This window comes from Balaenoptera physalus (assembly GCF_965194825.1).
Source record: "Balaenoptera physalus genome assembly, chromosome: 6".
In the NCBI taxonomy this organism is placed as follows: domain Eukaryota; kingdom Metazoa; phylum Chordata; class Mammalia; order Artiodactyla; family Balaenopteridae; genus Balaenoptera; species Balaenoptera physalus.
This window is the reverse complement of record NC_138885.1, coordinates 84,647,094-84,655,485: the sequence shown is the minus strand read 5'-3', so window position 1 is coordinate 84,655,485 and position 8,392 is coordinate 84,647,094. Positions and strand designations below refer to the sequence as shown.

Sequence of the window (8,392 nt, the reverse complement as noted above, 5' to 3'; positions counted from 1 at the left end):
AGCATTTTTCACAGAACTAGAACAAATAATTATAAAATTAGTACGGGAACACAAAAGACCCCAAATAGCCAAAACAATCTTAAGAAGAACAGAGCTGGAAGTATCATGTGCCCTGATTTCAGACTATACTACAAAGCTACAGTCATCAAAACAGTATGGTACTGGCACAAAAACAGACACATAGAGCAATGGAAAAGAATAGAGAGCTCAGAGATAAACTCATGCACTTATGGTCAATTAATCTATGACAAAGGAAGCAATGGAAAAACAAAGACAGTCTCTTCATTATGCGGTGCTGGGAAAACTGGACTACTAAATGTAAAAGAATGAAATTAGAACATTTTCTCTCACCATATACAAAAATAAACTCAAAATGGATTAAAGACCTAAATGTAAGACCAGAAACCATAAAACTCCTAGAAGAAAACAGGCAGAACATTCTTTGATATAGGTCACAACAATATTTGGGGGGATCTGTTTCCTAAGGCAAAGAAAACAAAAGCAAAAAAATAAAAAACACAAAAAACAAATGGGACCTAATTAAAATTAAAAGCTTTTGCACAACAAAGGAAACCATCAACAGAATGAAAACTTAACCTACTGAATGGGAGAAAATACTTGCAAATTATATGACCGATAAGGGGTTAATACATATAAAGAATATACAACTTAATATCAAAAAAACAAACAACCCAGTTAAATAATGGGCAGAAGAACTGAATAAACATTTTTCCAAACAAGACATAGAGATAGTTAGGAGGCACAAGAAAAGATGCTCAACACTGTTAATCATCAGAGAAATGTAAATCAAAACCACAGTGAGGTATCACCTCACAGCTCTCAGAATGTCTGTCATCAAAAAAAAACACAAATAAATGTTGGCAAGAATTTGGAGAAAAGGGAAACCTTGTACATTGTCAGTGGAAATATAAATTGGTACAGCTACTTTGGAAAACATTATGGTGATTCCTCAAAAAAACTAAAAATAGAACAGCCATATGATCCAGCAATTCCAGCCCTGTGTATATATCTGAAGAAAATGAAAACACTAATTCAAAAAGATACATGCACCCCAGTGTTCATAGAAGCATTATTTACAAGAGCCAAGACATAGAAGCAATCTGTGTCCATCAACAGACAAATGGATAAAGAAGATGTAGTGTGCATACATACCATAGAATACTACTCAACCATAAAAAATAATGAAATTTTGCCATTTGTAACAACATGGATGGACCTGGAAGTTATCATGCTTAGTGAGATAAGTTAGAGAAAGACAATACTGTATGTTATAACTTATGTTTGGAATCTAAAAAATCAAATAAACTATTGAATATAACAAAAAAGAAACAGACTCACAGATATAGAGAACAAACTAGTGGTTACCAGTAGAGAGAGGAAAGGAGGACGAGTAAGATAGGGGTAGAGGATTAAGAGGTACAAACTACTATTTATAAAATAAATGAGCTACAAGGATATAGTGTACAGAACAGGGAATATAGCCAATATTTTATAATAACTATAAATGGAGAATAGTCCATAAAAATATTGAATCACTATGTTGTACACCTGAAACTAATATAATATTTTAAATCAATTATATCTCAATTAAAATATTAAAAAAACAACAAAAAGAAACAAAAAATTAAAACCACTGCAATCCAAAAAAAAACAAAAACAAGAGGTTTCAGTCAGAAATATCAGAATATACAAAGGTATAATTACAGTAGTGATCCTGTAAATATGTTTCAACTACATGTAAAATAATCCTGAATCCAGATGGTTTTAAAAGTAAAAGTATTTTTTTATCTTACTTGAGAACTCAGTGATATGACAGGCCTCAAATTTCTTGATTTATCAGCCCCTGATTTAGCAGTTCCTGTTGTCAGGGACCACACTTTTTTCTATTGCTCTGATCTTCTATCCATCATGATGGTTTCTAGTTTCTTCTATCCATCATGATGGTAAACTAGTAGGACTAGTTTACTGTGTGGCCAAAAGGTATTTATCAGAAGTGTTCACTTTTTTAAAAAATTTTATTTAGTATAAGTTCTATTTACTTATGATTACTTTTTTCTTTTAAGGTTGATTTTGACTCTGCATTCACTATGCATGTTTCCCCTTTGGTCACTTTCCCCTAGTTTTAGGCCTCTACAAACTCCTGATCCAGTAGCTAGAGGGGTGGGTGGGTGAGTACCAGTAGCAATTAAGGTCAAGGGAACTGAAAATCCAAAGGACTCTGATCCTTCTCCAGGTGTGAAACCAATGACTACACCAGTGTGCTACTCACACAACAGTGATGTGGTGCACTGTACACATCTGCACACTCCTAAGACACACTTTTAAGGGTGACAGCATAACTTGTACTCAATACCCACTGATTCCCAGTATATTATCATATAATTCATCTTTGTTGTTAAAACACTTACAACTTGAAATACAATGTATTTTTTCTCATAGTTTTGACCTAAAAGATATAGCTTCACAGAAGAGTTCTACCAAAAAGTCTATCTCCCCAGGAGGTACACAGACTTTTATTTGTAATTTTTCCTTCTTCATTTTCAGTTTCTGGGCTGGTAAAGTAGCAAATTGAGATGAAAGAATTCTTTTGAACTGTTTTCTATGATCTCTTACTCTTATTTACCCACTTCAACATAAAAATTAATTTATAATTGGACTCTTTGAATGTCTGGTTTATATTTTCAATGCATTATTATTATATTAAAATGAGGAAAATATACCTATCTTTATGTGGCATTTAAAACGAATTAAACAGTTTATTTTCTGCTCAGGGACAGCATACGTTATTCAAGTAACTGCATTCATCATTCAAAATATCTCTGTTCTTGATTTCTCTCCACAATCAATTGACTTTTGTCTTTGTGGCACTTACCACCTTGTATTGTTTGAGAGCTTTTACTGGTACAAATAACGTTATTTACACAAATTGATTAAGTAGAAATTTAGACTTCAAAATAAAATATAAACAAAATCATCTGGAAAGTAAGAAGGCTGTTCTATCAGTTTTGCCAAATAAAATATACATATTGGCAGATATTCAAATGTGAATTGCTAACTTGGATATCTGAAAAATAAAAATGAAATCACTATTCACCTTAAAATGTAAACAAATGATAATGCCAATGCAATCATAAACAATTTATATTTAAGCTACATACTGCTGCTGAGTGTAGCGTAAATGGATAGTAATTTCACAAACACACATAAATGAAGGTTATTAAAAGCCAGATCCCCATGAAGGTGTTCTAAACAATATAGCCCTTTGCCATACAATCCCAGTCCAAGTCTATTTATATTACTCCAAACACAACAGTACCATAGAAAGGGAAAGTCCCAAGCCAGAACTCAGAATCCTTGTATGGCTTTGTTAAATATCCTCTCTGCTTGTCAGATTTTTTATCTCTATAGTAAATGTATAGGATATATAGTCTCTGGAGTTGTTTTTTTTTTTTTTTAACTGTAAGACTCCAGGAATCTGTTTAAATCTTATCTGAGATATATACAAAAGCTTTAAACTTGCTTTGTCCTGGGGCAGGTGGGACAAATAGTTTTCTTTGTAGTTCCTAGAGCTCAAAATGTCTCACCCATCCAGTTTACAATGGTGTCAAAAATCTCATCTTTAGTCTATAGTACTTAATTTAGGTTTTAAGTCTGCTCTTAAAGAACAAATTTCACTGAGAGATCATCTTAAGCTGCCATCTTTTATTTTAACATTATGATGTAACATATTTTCAGATTTCCTTCAAACCGAATGTCTAAATTCCAAGGACCATGGCCACCACAATAACAACTACAAGACAGATTCAGAGACAGGGATGCAGATAGAGAGATTTTGGTATTTTGATGGGGACGATAAAGACTTCAGGTCATATTAGTAATATATATTAGTAATATTATTAGTAATATTTGATATGAATTAATATGTAAATTCTTTTCTAACAAATCTGTTTAAAGTGGTAATCAGTGGCATGAAGCACATAATAGATATATTCCATAATCATAGGAAATATAGTAACAGCATGTTATAAAATTTTAGCACTTCTAATACATGAGGTCCTTGAGCAGGCAGATCAGCCTACTGAGGTTGATTGGGAGAAGAACATTTGAAGGACAGAAACATTCTTCCAGTTTTCAAATCTAGATATTCCTGACAAACTAAAACACACCAAAAAATAATGTTCAGAAAGAATGACATATCATCATGTATACATATTTTCCCCTTATCGGAGATATTTGAGAAGTATGCAGTCAATCAGGACTCCTTGTGTGCACATGAAAGAAATAAACTGAAATAATTAAGACATTGAAAATGGGCAATTTGTGAAGCAGGTGGGACTGGCCTTCAAGATGAATAGAAACAATGACACAAATGCCATCACTCCTTTGCTTTCATACTCTCAAAACTGTCAGCATAATTCTCTCTGAGCAACTTCTCCAAAGATTGGACATCTGGCCCTAGACATCTTTAGTCTCACCTCTTTGTGGTTACATGACTCCTCTGTAACCACAAAGAAACTATTCTGATTAGCTGGCTTCGATCATGAACATATCCTTGGAACAAGGGCTGTGTCGAAGGGAATGTAACACTATGATTGGCACCATTGTTAATTGTTCATGTGGCCAGGGGATGGAGTGATATGCTTCCCACCATCATCTACAAGTATATGTTTAAATAAAGATATTTATCAAAAGATGTATTTGAGGAAGGCAAAATGAGAAATATCCTTTATAAATAGGGATACCTCATCCTGAAGACTGGACAGTAATGAAGAAAACAAACTATTACCAAATCACTAACTCCCAACCATTTATATAGTAATAAGTTACTGTATTTTTGAAGTTCTAATTATGACTGATGCTGAAGAAATCACGCATTAATCTTTAAAATAATCAGAATGCACTTATTCATGTTAGCTATTTTTCTACAAGTATTCTAAGTTATATTTTTCATGTGGATTTCCACCTTCTTATTCTATACTTTAATTTTTTAAAATTGTTCATTGCTTCATGTGTTTGTTCTTTTATCCCATCTAAATTAAAAAGACCTGGCTTAGAATCAGATGATCTGAACTTAGAATCACAGTTTTGTAATTTAAACAATTTACTTCACCTTTCTACTCACTAATTTTTCATCTTCCTTCCCACGATATTTTTCTCCTCCAAAGGTGGCTGATATTGATTAACCAAGTCAAAGAGCAGAATTGAGATGCTCAGACCTGGCTGACAGACATCACTAACTTAACTATATGATATTTTCAAGGCTTTTATACATATTTTTAAATTACACTCAGAAGGGTGTTAATCAATGTATCCTCGTCTTACATAAGCAGGTCTGTTTTTTTAAAATGATACTGTGAGATACAGTGAGATACAGATACTCTTCTCCTGGGAAGATACAGTGAGATACAGATACTCTTCTCCTGGGAAGATGTTTTTTTAAAATGATACTGTGAGATACTGTGAGATACAGATACTCTTCTCCTGGGAAGATGGACTAGACATGCTTTTCCTTAGTCCTCCCACTAAGTAAACTAAAAACCCTGAATATGATGTATAAAACAAACACAAGAAGACTGTGAAAGGTGGAGAGAAGAAGGCAGATTGGCTAGGGACCTCAAGAACCAAGGAACAACCCAGTGGTGGTTCTCCTAAGGTTTTTTATTTTGTTTTACCTTTCTTTTTTTTCCAGCTTTATTGAGATAATATTGACATTAGCATATGTAAGTTTAAAATGTGCAATGTATATATTGCAAAATGATTACTACAAGATCAGTTAACACCTAACACCTCCATCCCCTCTTATTATGTTTTTTTTTTTTTCACCTCAATTTTCAGAGCAGCACTATTTACAATAGCCAAGACATGGAAATAACCTAAATGTCCATCAACAGATGAATGGATAAAGAAGATTTGGTATATATATACAATGGAATACTACTCAGCCATGAAAAGAATGAAATAATGTCATTTGTAGCAATGTGGATGGAACTAGAGATATCATACTAAGTGAAGTAAATCAGACAGAGAAAAACAAATATATGGTATCGCTTATACATGGAATCTAAAAAAACCCAATACAAATGAACTTGTTTCCAAACAAGAAATAGACTCACAGACATAGAAAACAAACTTATGGTTACCAAAAGGGATAGCTGGGGTGGGGGGGAAGGGGAGAGATAAATTAAGAGTTTGGGATTAACATATACACACATTGATATTTCTGCGAAAAACGTCATTGGAATTTTGATAGGAATTGCATTGAATCTATAGATGTTTTTGAGTAGTATGTACATTTTAACAGTATTAATTCCTCCAATCATGAACATGCCTTTCCATTTATTTGTGTTTGCTTCAACTTCTTTCACCTCATTGGTTAAAGTAATTCCTAAGGCTTTTTGGTTTGTTTGTCTGTTTTCTTGATGCTACTGCAATGGGATTGTTTTTATTTCTTTTTTTGATAGCTTGTTCTTACTGCACAGAAATGCAACTGGTTTTCATATTTTGAATTTTTATCCTCAACAGGTTAGTATTAACCCCTGTGTTATCATAACTTTTCAATCTACTTATATAAAATGCTATATAATTACTTTAATTTGCATAAGTGATTATAAGACAGGATTTCTTGTCATCTTATGCAAATATAAAAGGACTCAGTAGATCAGAAGTAAGTCCTTAAAGTTGTCTAATCTTAGCTTATCAACTGTGGGGAAGCAAATTATACGAGAAATTTTAAATGAAACAAATTTAAAGCCAAGAAGAAACTGAATAGTCAAGTTTTATTCTATATCAGAAACAAATTATTGTTATGTAATTTTCACATGTATTCTTCAGTTATTTCAGCTAATAGGAAAATATTTAATATCAGAAAAAAACAGCATGTTTAACTCAATTATTAAAATCATTTTGAATTTATAAAGTACAGTAGCTTTTGCAATATAGAAATTATCAATTTTTTTTTACTACTACTCTATCACTACTATTGTTCATCAGTTCTAGACTCCGAGTCACACAATTACCCCTGCTTTCCCTGATGAATAATTTATGAAGATTAATAGAGAAAGAGCAGTGAAAAACATAAGAAAATGATAGTTCATAAATGCGGTCTAAATACACCTTGGTTCCACATGAAATGTTTTAAGACAACACAACACAGGGACATTTTAAGACAACAAACTTGTAAGTAAGTATAAGCAATGTAAGACCATTAATTTGAAATTATAGTCAAAAGGAGTAGACCCAATTATTACTAATATCTTATTTAATTAGATCAAGAAGTTGCATAGGTATGCCAGAGTTTCAGAAGTACAGATAGTATTATCATAAAATTCCACACACTTATAGAAATTAAGTAGGAGTATCAGTAGACATCAGATAATATTGAGTTAAAAGTGTTTATCCACAAAGATTTGACTCCTGTGTTTTATTTTATAAAAGATCATCCAGTGATATATAAGTATGGAGAGTTTTAAAGTAAAATATTAATATCCTCTTCTCCAGAACTTTACTAATAGAATTTCATAGGGTGATTATAAGTCATTCTTATTTGTCAACACCATTCCCTTTAAGACTCTATATTACATGATCTTTGTTCAATTGTTTTGAGTACTTGAAAGGTTTATTATTTTAATTATATTTTTCAGTTTGATTTTCCCCATTACTCCAATTTCCAAAAAATAAAATTTAAATGTAAAAATATGCATTCTTTTCAAAATTATAATTATATGCCTATGATTTAAAATTGTAATTTCTTTTATTTGTGCTCTATTTGATAATCAAGACTTCTTCATAAAGTTGAAACAAAAAGTCCTGTGCTACACTGTCATCTGGGAATACCAATTAGTTCATAGCCTGATTATAATTATCCCTTTCTCCTTTTTAAGGAGAATAAATTTTTTCAGTTCTTTGCCCTTAGGCAGGATCTAGAGGAACTGACACGAGTATACACACATTTTATTAAGAAGGCCTCAGAAACATTCTACATCAAACGAACATATGCAGGTGAATGATGTTGTCCTATTACATTAGTAACCATGTGCATGCTGGAGAATTTTGTTAACCGATGGTATTAGCCCTATGTACTTACTGAACAAATATGCTTTGTACTCAATGAGACTGTCATGCTTAAAGATCATAATAAAAACTGAGCTTTGAGAACATTCCAATACTAATCCCAGGGTTGGTCAAATAACCTAAGGCAGAAAATGACTCAGGATGGTGAATAATATTCTAATAACACTTTAAAATATTTTAGCAAAAAATTTATATATCTATTCATCTGTCACCATTTACTGTATCCTACTTATTTACTGATATTCATAGCTACATTTCATTTATTTTCAGGGAAAGTAGTCACATACATGCAATGGAGAGT

General features: G+C 32.1%; 1 long non-coding RNA gene across 1 annotated transcript; it reads right to left on the bottom strand.

Annotated features, from left to right (window-relative positions):
• Window positions 1-274: 274 nt before the first annotated feature.
• Window positions 275-7,984, bottom strand: LOC309663452. Its single transcript, XR_014265288.1, has 2 exons — window positions 1,980-7,984; window positions 275-1,949 (listed from the first exon to the last, which is right to left on the bottom strand). It is a non-coding gene; the product is annotated as an uncharacterized lncRNA (long non-coding RNA).
• Between the last annotated feature and the right edge of the window lie 408 nt (window positions 7,985-8,392).